The following is a 15118-nucleotide window of genomic DNA, read 5'->3' as shown; positions in this document are numbered from 1 at the left end:
ATTCATTATGATTCATGGTTATTTAGGGTCTTCTTTTCTCCAGTATGTTCCTCATGAATTCATGTGTAATTCCTTTGCAACAAATGGTGTTAATCACGTGTACAAATCGGTACTGGCTGTATGAATAAAAGCAAACAAAATGTATGGATTCATCACAATTTTGAATTTTAAAATGTATTTTTTCTTGCAATAATCAGCATTATGCCAAGTTACATTTTCTTGTAAAGAATCATGCTTATTTACAAGCTAATCACATGCACTTAATGTTTACAGCCAATTATTTTAAAGTCATGACTTATTCATGTTAATTCCTAATGAACACTACATGATCAAACAACTATAGTAAAGTCCTTAGTCTAGGGGCAAGAATTTATACTGAAATATGTGGGTATACTATAGGGGTTTCATGCTGTTTGGGATATACTACTACAAACTGTGCCCCGATGTGACTGTGAATCGAGTTACACACGGGGTCCACTGGGTGATCATCATCATGTTCCATGGCATGCAATGATAATAATAATACCTTTATTTATTCAGCACTTTACAGACATTATAAACAGAGTAAAACAAGAAAACAATGAAAGATGTAACTGTTAATAAGATCACAATAAAATACAGAGCAATAATACAAGAATTTAAAGGATTTGCGCATATATTACCGGAGGGAGGGCATATATAGGGCACCCCGGGTCCGCCGCAGAAGCAGGACAGGACAGAAGTGATACAGACAGGTGTCGCTGTATTAAAAAGCTGTTGCTCTGAAAAATAAAGCCTGTTGCAGGAAACACGACTCGGCCCAATTATTTGCAAACACACATATAGCATACAGCAGATATCACTACAATATTTACATGTGTATATATGTGCTAACATTTAAAAAAATAACTGTATGCCCTTACAGCATAGCATGAAACCCCTATAACCACATATTTCAGGATACATTCTTGCCCCTTGACTAAGGACTTTACTATAATTGTTTGATCATGTAGTGTTCATTAGGAAATACCATGTATAGTGTATGACTTTACTATAATGGTCTGCTCATGCACTGTTCATTAGGAAATAACATGAATAAGTCATGAATTAAAAATAATAAAAATTGCAAAGCATGATTCTTAACAAGAAAACAAAACTTGGCATAACGCCGATTATTGCAAGAAAAAATACATTTTAAAATTCTAAATTGTGATGAATCCATACATTTTGTTTTGCTTTTATTCATATAGTCAGTCCCGATTTGTACACATGATTAACACCATTTGTTGCAAAGGAATTACACATGAATTAATGAGGAACATACTGGAGAAAAGAAGACCATTAATAACCATGAATCACAATGAATTCATTCATTGGGGATTTGAAAAACATGAATTCATGTGTGAAGACATGATATTGTAACACCCTCTGGGACAAGGATAGTGGATCCAATTGCAGGCTCACTAATAAGATGGAAGACAAGCAAACAATGCAACAAGGGGAAATCCAGAAGGCAAAAACAGGAACAGTCCAAGCGTCAATCGATTGAGAAAACGGGCTTGACAAGGAGATCCAAGAGAGGTAGTTGAACAAGAAGGCAATGGTCAAACCACAGGTATGCTACAAAAATAGGATAAATACTTCTAAAGAGAATGCAAGACTTTGCAAAGTGCATGGGGAACAGAGGGGAATATATACTGTGTGGAGGGGAGCAGATAACTGGGTTGTGAGTGCTGGACCAATGGGAAGAGGAGAAAGATTGAACAAGTGCACATGGGTGAAAGGAATGTTAAGTAGCTGGTTGATCCTGGCGCTAGGGAATGTGAATGTGTTAGTATTTGGGAGAGAGGGACCTCTGGTGTTGAACTGAGGTAGGATCATACATATATATATACACTGATCAGCCATAACAATATGACCACTGACAGGTGAAGCGAATAACACTGATAATCTCGTTATCATGACACCTGTCAGTGGGTGGGATATATTAGGCAGCAAGTGACCATTTTGCCCTCAAAGTTAATGTGTTAGAAACAGGAAAAATGGGCAAGTGTAAGGATCTGAGCGACTTTGACAAAGTCCAAATTGTGATGGCTAGACGACTGGGTCGGAGCATCTCCAAAACTGCAGCTCTTGTGGGGTGTTCCCGGTCTGCAGTGGTCAGTACCTATCAAAAGTGGTCCAAGGAAAAGCAGTGAACTGGTGACAGGGTCATGGGTGGCCTGGTCTGATGAATCACGAGTTCAAGGTGTTGACTTGGCCTCCAAATTCCCCAGATCTCAATCCAATCGAGCATCTGTGGGATGTGCTGGACAAACAAGTCCGATCCATGGAGGACCCACCTCGCAACTTACAGGACTTAAAGGATCTGCTGCTAACGTCTTGGTGCCAGATACCACAGCACACCTTCAGAGGTCTAGTGGAGTCCATGCCTCGATGGGTCAGGGCTGTTTTGGTGGCAAAAAGGGGACCTACACAATATTAGGCAGGTGGTCATAATGTTATGGATGATCAGTGTATACATATGATCAACTTAATTTATTAAAAATGAATTCCATCTGAATAAGAGCTTTTAAATCATTATGAATTAACATACTTGAATTACAAATGAATTCATGCCCATTATTGTAGTGTTACCATTATGAATGATACATATACATAATTTTAAATACTTAATCATTTTGGATATTATTATGGTAACAGCTCAGATCCACATGTATGATTATGACAAGAAGGAAAAAACACCTATTTACTTAGATTTCTGTCACAGAAACTTGGTTAAAAATAGCACAGAAATGGACAGTTTATTCAAACTCAAATGGATTATGTTCCAAATTAATCCAGTGCAGTGTTGCTGGAAGGAAATAGAGCCTATTTAGATAAGAAACGGCTCTCTGATTTAAAAAAGGCTATTCTGCATTCGGTTTCAGAGGTCAAGTCTTCAGGGAAACATGTTCACTGAATTGCATGACTGGCACATCTCCAGGCTCCATTAGAATTTCATATCTAATTATGATATTTATGACTAGGGAGGCATAAATAACAACATCATTCAAATTGAGTCGTTCAGATGTAAGGTTCAAGCAAAGAGGTGGTGCAAAGATGAATCCACTTTTGGTGTGACTCTTAAGTACTGTATACATTATTCTTCCGTCTTTTCCCAAACACTTTAGATACATTAACATGAATTGAGGAATTACATAATGCTAATGATCTTGTTAATATTTGTAACAGGGTGAAATGTCTCACAAGCTTATTAATGAGCCATTCGTTGGTGTACAGAAGGGGACCTATTAAAATTAAGGAGTCAAAGGTTAAGGAGTAAAACAAATCATATTTATGTAAGTGTATACATTATTTTTAAGACTGGTGATGACGATGATTATATATATATATATATATATATATATATATATATATATATATAGTTGTCTGATAAGTATTTCAAGGATGCAGAGAATATGAGCTGCCTGGGCTTTATTGACTATGAGTATTTCTCAAACTCAGTCATCAGGGCTCTAATAAAAAAAAAATACAACAGCTGTTAAAGTATGTTTCATGTTACAACTGCTATTAACACACCTATTTATTATCAACTAGGAAGATTCACTATTACAGACACTTTTAGCAGTAGTTGCACATTAACTAATGTATATATATATATATATATATATATATATATATATATATATATATATATATATATATATTCATTTTTTAATTTCATCAGTGCAATTCTGTTTCCCAGGACGTTAAAAAAAGTATTTAGAATTTGCATCTAAAATAGTGATTTTGAAGTACATCCTGTATGTACTTTTACATGAATAGCAGTCTTCCTTGTAAAAGACTACACATTTTCTCAATCATGTTTAATCTTTTCATGACACATTTGTTTAAAATCAATATTTACTTTCTGAAGGTCCACCTTTGGTCCCATGTTGGTTGTAAATTTAAGCTCTGTTCCTCAGTGTCAGGCATTGCTCGTAGATGGAGTGCCCACTGTCGACCCCCATTGCTCTCTGCCACAGGCAATGACCTTGCAGGAGATTGATGTGGAGAATGATTCAGGTCTTCACACAAATTAAATTAATAGTGCAGCCCTGTCTGCAGCAAGGACTGGACAGCCTGTCCAGGAGGAAATGAAGAAAGTTCATCCATCTACTTTTCAGCACATATTCGATTACTATGTCATTATGGAGAGCAGAGAAGGTCATTACTGATGAGAGATTGGGTTTGATAGATAGGCTCTGTACAGTAAATTATTTTAATATTTTAATATGCATAAAGATGATAGGTTTGCCTCAGGGAGGAACTGGGCTATGAGCTTTTCAAGGCTAAACCTTTGTATTCTCTTGAACTAAAGTATATTACAAAAGACATTTTAAAAACTTGCATAAGCTCAATAATTTCTTACAGTTGACATTTTAATGTTGTTGTTTGTTTTCATTTCTTTTTAACTATTGAACTATAATTCAATTTTGAAAACACACCAGTATGCTGAGAGGTCAATTTAAGATTAAAAATTATTATTATTAGATTATTAAAAATTGAAAAAACTGTCCCGCAACTCATAGTTGATGCTGTTTCTTTTCCGTTGTTGTTGTTTTTTCCTAATAAGAAAACAGACACGTTTTACACATACATATAAGTGTCACATAAATATGTCATGGTGCTGATTTAGGAGTTCATCACTATAAGAAGTTTTTGAAGTTCAGTAGTGCTTAAGCATAAAAGAACAAATCTTGTTTCAAGAAGCTGGAAAAAATTAGGTAACAAACAAGTCTTTCTGCAGATGTGACAAACCGTAGGAAATTATGATTTAGATATTAAGATAAAAGGATGAAAATAGTAAACAGATTACATTGATTTTTATGTTATGAACAATTCATAGGAAAAGTTAATGAACAGCCTTGACTTCAAATAAGTTTATGAACTTTATCCTATGGACAAACGCTTAACAGCTGTTTTTGCCAAACAGAAGAAAAGATTGTGAATCATAATACTATTAACTTCGAACCATGATTAGTTTATGATCATATTCATTAGCCTTTAAAACAGTTTGATCAAGAGATCAGCTGTCAATTAATCAAAAGTTTAACAGTATATGAATATGAATTGATGTTTTACTGGTACACCAATGTAAGCTTTAGATTAAACTTTAGATTGTTTATATATACATATATTATGTATTTTTTCTGTAAAAAAATATAAATTCAGTTTAGGAGAAAATTAGCAGATGCTTCATGGTTGTTCCAGTTACAGTGTAAAGTCTAAGTGGAATGGTGTACACTGGATTGTTCGAAAGCCATTCCTTTTATAGATATATTTTTATGAAATTATTTTATATTTTTATTTGCAATGTCACCCTATCTGTTCTGTAATATAATGTTAACAATAGTAATTTTACAAAAACAAGAAGTGACAGAAATGTAAGAACACGTATCTGGTAGTAATATTTCTGACTCAGGGCAGTTTTGAATATCACATGGGATTTGACCTCAGAAAGTCCTGGACCTCCAAAAGTTTTTTTTGAAGAAATGCATATTATTTTTTTCCATGAGGTCTGTTGTGGTCAGTGTTATGAATCTCATATACTCACTGGAATGCCAGTTTCCTCTTGAACATTTTTGTCAGGCTTGCTGAGTAGCTTATTGATCTAGACACACCTAGGCCATTGTGAATCAATCCTTCATGTTTGTTACAAAAAAAGAAAGGCTTCATAATGTGGCTCTAGGCACCAGTAGGCTCTGTGAACAGCAATTCTGCCTATCATGTGCTTAAACTTGTTTCATAATGTGCTCTGTTGCGCCAGTTGAGCCTGAAGTGGGATTTGGGGTTCACTTTTGCCTTCAGGATTTTGAAGAGGAAATCTACCCGAGGGCATTAGAAGTTATTTTTAACAGAAGTTCATTAAAGATTTAAGAACCAGATGATGATGTGTTATTAGAAAGTATCTCCATCTTAATGTCTTAATAGATGTGTAATTAAGATCTGATTATGTCATGAAGATTAACATCATACCTGCTATATCATTATTCACATGCTTTGGGTCATAAAAAGAATTATGCCTTCTTTTTTTGGGGGGTCCACCATATAAGATTCAAGAATACTAATGTATGTGCCCATTGAGATGTCTGCAGTTTGTTAATTTTAGCAACAGATATTCAAAAAGATAAGAGTCCCTTATAATGTGGACATTAAAACAAAAAGTCAGCTTTTTGGCCCAGACATAATCAACATTATAATAATTACTTCTGCAAGACTTGTTTTGTTTCCTTCTGACCTTGCTTTCTCCAACTTCACTATTTGGAATTTGCAAACCACATCACCCAACATATTGAATTAACTTTTACATCCTATTATATGTCCTGTTATATACAGTGCATCCGGAAAGTATTCACAGCGCTTCACTTTTTCCACATTTTATTATGTTACAGTCTTATTCCAAAATGGATTAAATTAATAATTTTCCTCAAAATTCTACAAACAATACCCCATAATGACAACGTGAAAGAAGTTTGTTTGAAATCTTTGCAAATGTATTAAAAATAAAAAACAAAAAAAGCACATGTACATAAGTATTCACAGCCTTTGCCATGACACTCAAAATTGAGCTCAGGTGCATCCTGTTTCCACTGATCATCCTTGAGATGTTTCTACAACTTGATTGGAGTCCACCTGTGGTAAATTCAGTTGATTGGACATGATTTGGAAAGGCACACGACTGTCTATATAAGGTCCCACAATTAACAGTGCATGTCAGAGCACAAACCAAGCCATGAAGTCCAAGAAATTGTCTGTAGACCTCTGAGACAGGATTGTATTGAGGTACAGATCTGGGGAAGGGTACAGAAAAAAATCTGCAGCATTGAAGGTCCCAATGAGCACAGTGGCCTCCATCATCTGTAAATGGAAAAAGTTTGGAACCACCAGGACTCTTCCTAGAGCTGGCCGCCCGGCCAAACTGAGGGGGAGAAGGGCCTTAGTCAGGGAGGTGACCAAGAACCCGATGGTCACTCTGACCGAGCTCCAGCGTGTCTCTGTGGAGAGAGGATAACCTTTCAGAAGAACAACCATCTCTGCAGCACTCCACCAATCAGGCCTGTATGGTAGAGTGGCCAGACGGAAGCCACTCCTTAGTAAAAGGCACATGACAGCCTGCCTGGAGTTTGCCAAAAGGCACCTGAAGGACTCTCAGACCATGAGAAACAAAATTCTCTGGTCTGATGAAACAAAGATTGAACTCATGTCTGGAGGAAACCAGGCACCGCTCATCACCTGGCCAATACCATCCCTACAGTGAAGCATGGTGGTGGCAGCATCATGCTGTGGGGATGCTTTTCAGCGGCAGGAACTGGGAGACTAGTCAGGATCGAGGGAAAGATTAATGCAGCAATGTACAAAGACATCATTGATGAAAACCTGCTCCAGAACGCTCTGGATCTCAGACTGGGGTGAAGGTTTATCTTCCAACAGGACAACGACCCTAAGCACACAGCCAAGATAACAAAGGAGTGGCTACAGGACAACTCTGTGAATGTCCTTGAGTGGCCCAGCCAGAGCCCAGACTTGAACCCGATTGAACATCTCTGGAGAGATCTGAAAATGGATGTGACCGACGCTCCCCATCGAACCTGATGGAGCTTGAGAGGTCCTGCAAAGAAGAATGGGAGAAATTGCCCAAAAATAGGTGTGCCAAGCTTGTAGCATCATACTCGGAAAGACTTGAGGCTGTAATTGGTGCCAAAGGTGCTTCAACAAAGTATTGGGCAAAGGCTTTTTTTGTTTTTTATTTTTAATACATTTGCAAATATTCCAAACAAACTTCTTTCACGTTGTCATTATGGGGTTTGTTTGTAGAATTTTGAGGAAAATAATGAATTTAATTTTTTAATCAATTTTGGAATAAGGCTGTAACATAACAAAATGTGGAAAAAGTGAAGTGCTGTGAATACTTTCCAGATGCACTGTATCCCGCTGGTTTGTATGTAACCCATTTCAGTGAATGTGACCAAAATTCTTATCTGAATGCATGACATTTAATTACATTTTTAATTGTATTGTTTTTTTGTGTCGGCATAGTCTTTAGCATATGATTTTACAGATAATGTACAGCTTAATCAGAAAATAATCACAAAGCCTGTACAGACAGAATAAATTAAACTGCTTTAGTATGTACATTAAATAGTCTATGTAATGAACACTTATTTATCAGTACTATACTGGCTATGAGTTGATCTCATCAGGGGTAGATCAAGGCTTCTAGATTGAGCAGTTCATTAAATGCTTTCAGTCGTAGTCGTAGAAAAGTAAATAAAATTGTTCTGATTACCAATAGATTTTATTTCTTCAGACCCCTTCACATGAACTGATGTGAACCAGTCTAAATCTGTGTTTGATTATGGCTTGTTACATTTATAGTAACATAACTATTTTATGATGAAAACTGATTTAGTAATAATAATTAAACCATAAATATGTGTGCTTTGTTTACAGAATTTACAAATGAGGATCTTTGCCTGCTCTGTCTAAGCTCTGTGTTTATGTTGCTCTCTTTTAAATGACCACTTTTTAAAAGGGGAGAAGTTGACAGTATTGGTGGTCTAGGTTCTGTAGTTTTTGGCCCTGACTTCCCCAGGAGGCATCATCTTCCACAGTCTGAAAATCCAGCTCATTCTCCATTCCCATCAAGTCTCTCTCTCTTTTCTTTTCGAGAAAAACTGCCAGAAAAGGTGCCATTCACCCTGAAGCATGATGAACTCATGTGTGCCCTGGTGTAACAAACCACACACACATGCTAAACTCGGCGATTGCTCAAGCGACAAACAAATGCTCCATTTAAAATACTTGCTTTTTACACTCCACTTGCCTCATCAAAAACTATGCCCTTCTCCTCCCCGAACATCCTGTTTACTATTACATTTTTAAGGAGGGTATACAGAGCAAACAACATCAAGGCTTCTGATTTAAATAGGCCAACTTTTTGACTAATTTTTAAAATACATCTATTTTTTTATATTACTGTGCATAAATACAAACAAGAGCATGTTACACAATTCGACCAGTTAATCCTCTCTATGCATCTTGAGTGGGTGATTAACTTTGTATAAAAAGAGAGGAAGCAACTGCAAGTGATATCTTCTCTTACCTGTTGATGGGCAGACACTGCAGTAGAACTTGTGCAGTGTTGCAGCCCTAGACTGACATGACCTTGACTCAAGTCAGCAGGCATCTGATCCCATGACTGACACTGACTACCTGTTCAGCCAGTCACTGAGGACTTCCTGCAGGTCTGATCCAGAAATGAAAAATGACAGAGAGACAGGAATATAACAAACTTTCTTGACAAGCCAGTCATGTCTAAAAGTAATATTTTACGGCACAATTGACACTGTGACTCATTCTGTTTTTTATATATCCTGGTAAATTAGTATTTAATAATAATAATAATAATAATAATAATAATAATAATAATAATAATATTTACATATACACATTTACAAATGTAAATGCCCTGCTATTATGTATTTTGCTCCCAAATATGTATTATTTAAAGGCTGTTCTCAGTCCTATATTTTTTTGTCAAGTCCCTTTTGTTCAAAGCAATGACCATTACTATGAAGAATGGTTCAGGGATCTGCTAGGAATACCTAGGCTTTAAAACTGTGTCCTGGGAGATAGGGCATGAAATGACTGATTTTCATACCTACCTCATGTGTCTTTCATATAGCTGTCAGTGGCAGACAAAGAAAAGCCAATATTCTGAAAATGCATATTAATATCAGCAGCCCACTGTGCATGGTCCAAGTTTAGCTCAGCACTTTTCTCACTGACCTGGAAAAAAAAAAAAACTCTCCACATCTACAAGACATGAAATAGCTGGTGGGTGATTTTTATTGAACTTTACACTTAAAGCTCTCTGTTCCATTCTAAGTAATGATTCATTGGTGATACGAGGCAAAAGAGCTTGGCGCAGGATATATTTATGTAGCTCTGTGCCATAATCTTTACAGACATTGTCAGTGTGGATATGATAGTCTAGGATGGCTGCAGCTGTCACAGGATGTGAAACCTGTGAGTTTTTCTCATGGGAACACCTCAAGGACTATGCCTGCACGTCCTGGCCAAAGCAAAAAAGCCGTCTATTGACAGTCATGCACTAGGAATGCTCTGCAAATATCTCGGTTCCCAACCTGGGAATTGACATAGTAATTGGATCATTTCCAAAGCAGCTATATTTGTAGAAAAGTGACATTTAAATGACACTTGAACACTTGAATTTCTAAGCATCTCAAATGTTGTATAATATACAAAATACTGTTTGCTTTCTGTAGTTCCCAAAAAGCAAAATACCATGCTAAAATTATATTATAATGTAATTTCTCAATTTTATACTTTATTGTAAGGTAGTTAAAGTGATGCCTTGCTTCATCTTTGTGATTGTCAATATTAAAAATACATGACTGTTTTCAGTCTTCAACAGCCAACCCCATGTATGATAAACTTAATACAGTAAAAGCAAGAAAATACTATATAGAATTTGAATCATAATTAGAATAAAGAAAATCTGAGAGAAAGTACAAAAATACAGTACATGATTTCTGTTTAGGGATAGTTAATCGGTAGTACAAGAAAAAGCAGAAAATATGCCACAGGACCACACATTCTGAATGACTGGAAAGCTTAAGGATTGTTACTGTAGTACAGCTTTACTGTCTTCACAAACATATGGTCTATTGTTAAAGCTTTCCAGTACAGATCCAAGTAGGTAGGAAGCTAGATAGATTGCCAAAAATAAATAAAAAATCTAAACTGATAGATGCAGCCCACCAAACAGATTAATCAAATTTAATCTATTGACCTTTTTAAATACCTCCTGACAATATCAAGATTTTTCCTGTTGTTAAAGCCTCCTCAAAGCCTCATTCATTCTGTAAGGTGATGTAAGAGCATTATTTTGATATCCAGCTCTTGAGTTATATAATCGCATTATCTTTTCATTTGCTTAGCAGTGACTCGTCTTAAACTGATTAGCACTCAGTGAACACTGACCAGATTAAGCACAGACCAGAGGCAAACAAAATATTAAATAAATACATACATATCTCTGTCTGTGGCAAAATATAAGATTTGCAGTAGTAAGTCATAAGTCATAAAGTGTAATTATCTATTTAGTTGCCAAATATTTTGCTGCTGTTGTGTTTTTTGGGGACCAAAATCATATTTTTTGTTCACCATTCGTGTGATACTTAAAAGGTTGAAGAACAGAAATAGACTTTAAAGAAGGGTTCCATTTAATTGGCCGATGATTTTGGAAGGGTCACATTGCATTGCATAATTATGGGTTCAGCAAGGGAGTAATTTGCAAATTGTGGTGCTTTTGTGATCTGTTGTTTTTGGAAGGCTTTTGAACTGTGCTCAATCTACTGTGTCTCAAAAGGAAGTCTTATACTTAGCTCTGCTTAAGTCAAATATTAAGTTCTTTGTGGTTGTTTACATTCGTGGGCGGTCTTACAGCTGTCAATTTGTTTTTTCAATCAAGATTTGTTTTAGTGTTTTATGTCAGATCTAGTTCATATTAGTTCTTATAGGTTAACTAATCCCCAGAACACAATGCAACATTATTTAATTTCAAATGAAATGTAATTAATCTTGTTTCCATTAAAAGCATAGAAAGACAGTTTATTTAAATGTTTTATATATACAATAATTGTGCTCTACTGGCACCTGGTGGTTCCTCTTTACAAAAAGGCAAGACAGAGTAAATCAAACATTCCCTTTACCAACTCTGCGTGAATAATCTAATAAGGCTTTTTCATTTGAATCAGTTCTCAAAACAGCCTTTACTTAGAAGGCTTGCAAGTATTCTATGTTCATGTCTGAACTTTTTTTCCTGTATCTTCTTCTCTTACAGGAAAATGAGTTAAATGCATGTGCATGGCCAGTGTTTCACAACCAGAGGCCTCTAGGGGGGGTCGGGGGTGATCTGCTTTAGCTTTTTGCCAAGTAAAGTTAAAAAGAGAGAAGTGAAAAGTCCCTTTCAAAACAAATTTAAAAAAGAGAAGCAAACACTAGTATCATGTGGATGAACTATTTTCCTGATGTTTTAAGCCCCCCACCCCCTTGCCCTTTCCCCCTCCTTTGTTTCGGAGTGTACTACAGAGATCTGTTCACAATTAGTTTAGAAACTCTCTCAGTTAACTTTGATGCCATTATAAATACAGAACAATAAAAAACAAATTATTTTTATCTTCATACAAAGCTAGTTGGAATTATGTATCATATATTTATAAATTGTATAACAGTACTAAAAGTCTTATCGTGGTTTTTATGTTAAAGTTGATTTCTTAAGCTGTTTTATATTGTGTTCATTGCACATGATTTGCTGATGCTAGTTTGTGTCATCAATTCTTTTAAATACATGATAAATATTAAAACTGCTTTATGGCTGCAGTAGCTTCACTCTCAAGGTCTCTTCACTTGCTTGACATCTCTCATTGGAACAACGATAATCAAACCCAAAGGTCCCAAGCAGGAATTTGCTAAATGCATACAGTATTAACTTTGATTGCAAAATGGACAGTGAAATAACCCACTTTAAAAAAAAAAAAAAAGAGTTAAAATTAGATTATTAGTGTGATTGTGCGTCTGTTTCTTTAAATTACTTGGTCTTGTGTCTCTTTCAGCAGGAACTCTTTATCCTGGATCTTTCCCAGCTTGGTCATTCATGTAGTGTCTGTGGAGTTTCCCCTTAATTTTCCATGTATATGTTAATTTGAGAGGCCATTTCAGGATTATGCCAAAGATTACACAAAACATTGAAACATGTTGTTTGAGTTACAAACTTTCTAAGCTGCTTTACTGGAATCATGATGTGGAGAAATTTTTATTTAATGTGTAATGGTTTGTGAGTGCTATACAAACCTATTTAAGCACACTTAACTAGAAAGTACACTGGCAGCATAGTAATTTGACAGATGTCATAACATTTTAAATGTGTGTGTGTATATATATATATATATATATATATATATTTAAATCTATTGCAGTTTAATAGCTGTAGCCAGGAGACAGAAAGCCTGTCTGAAATATGAGTTAAGAAAACAGCAAATTGATTTAGTGGGACATTTCGGGGGACAGCCATTTCCTGCATCATTCAGGATTAAGTGATCATGCTGAAATCAAAAATATTAGTATGATTTAATAAAATAGAGTAAAATCAATAATTTGTATTTATTTATTTTCTTACTCGTTGGCACATGTCATTTAGCAGTTTGCCAAACTTCATTTTGGCCACAGGACATGAACAAGTTCAGTCAACTCACTGATTGCTATCATTAGTGTAAGCTATCTTAATTACTGTAGTCCACTAGGCATTTTCAATACATGGTTTTCTTTTTTCAAATCCCACATCAAATCTTGATCACTTTTACCATAGGAATGTATGTAGGTTTTCATTCAGACCGCAATTGAATGCCATCAGCAACACTTTAATCTGGAAGTAATTTGCAGATGTTCTGAATCTTGCATTTAGCCCAAAGTACATAATTTTAAGACGTGTAACACCATGGGGGATTAAACCCAGTGTCCAGGCTCTGAAGGCAGGGTTTAGGAAAAGGCACGGTAAGGCAGGGGAAGTTTGTGGAAGGGATCTCAGAGGTTGTTCCAAAACAAAGTGAAGTCAGCAGCGTCTTTATATTGGGTAGGTGCGGTTGAGATGAAAGTGGTCACCTGGGAAGTCCAGGCGTCTGCTCGGAGTGCTGAGACACCGGAAGTGGGTTGCCCCACACGCTGTCTAGCAGAATTTGGTAATGGGGCCATACCATACACATCATCAATCCTGAATCATTCCTCGTACTGTCACAGATGCATATTTCTCATTAATACATATTTTAATATAAAAATAAGAATAACTGTCAAGATCATGTTTCATTTGTATCTCAAATAAATAAATCAAAACAATGATAATAATAATAATAATAATAATAATAATAATAATAATAATAATAATAATTGAATGGATTTGACCTTGTCTAGTATTAAGAATACCATTGCCCAGTCTGTGGATGGCCACAGTACAGCACGTTTTCAGTGAAATTTTCTGCTGTACTGGATTTATAGTGCCTTATAGTGCTGTAAAACAACAATTTCAGTGATAATAATATTCCATTGACACAGGGGTCTCCTCTTCTTCAAGGGCAAACTTGGAAATGTGCAAAGTAACCAAAGAATATAGTTTTATGCATTCACATCACATAATTCAAGTGATGTAAATGTTGGAATGTTACATCTGCCCTCCACACTTTACCTGTTTACCACCAGAGGTCATCATCACCTGAATTCTAACCCTGACTCTCACATTCCCTAGCACCATGTGCACTCATCCAATTAACATTCCTCAGCACCATGTGCACTTATCACTCTCCTCCCATTGGACCAGCACTACACATCCATGTCCCCTGCTTCCCTCTGCTCTGTATTGAAACCCCGTGGTCCTTGCATTTTATGCTAAGTCTTGTTTGTGTCTAGCAGCATTTCTGAGCAGTATAGTGTTCTGCTGAATTCCTGTGTTCCTGATCTCTGGAGTTCCCTCTGCCTTCTTGAATGCCAGATCCACTTCCCTTGCTGTTTGTGCAGACAGCCATTACACACTGATCAAAGCAATTACTGCAGATTGATGATTTCTCCCCCTTTTCAATGTGGAATTGTTTACTTGCTTTCTGCATTATATCTTCTGTTGAAAGGAGAAAATAATAAAGTCTTCACTGTTCTTGCAGCCATGGACACAGTATCACTTTCAAAGAGGAAGACCGTCAAATGCTGAAACTTGATTGACTTGATAATAATGACTTGAGTTGCTGTAGGGAAAACAAATCTGTTTTTAAAATAATGGTTCTCCATGCATGCTAGAGTTTGACATTATTTGGTAAGTTTTGCATATTTATATGCTTGAATCAAATTGGAAGAATGGTCGACATCTTACTTACACACTATATAGCAACACATACAGAAGCATAAAACTGGGATTTTAGGAACCATGCATGTTATGGTTTAAGATAACTATAACAATAATTACCTTTTTCACTACAACCTTTTTGGTGAAAACATACATGTTTTGTAGAGGCATTGTTTCTTGTAT

The sequence above is a fragment of the Amia ocellicauda genome, chromosome 3 (genome assembly GCF_036373705.1).
Source record: "Amia ocellicauda isolate fAmiCal2 chromosome 3, fAmiCal2.hap1, whole genome shotgun sequence".
Classification (NCBI taxonomy): Eukaryota; Metazoa; Chordata; class Actinopteri; order Amiiformes; family Amiidae; genus Amia; species Amia ocellicauda.
This window is presented reverse-complemented; position numbering follows the sequence as displayed.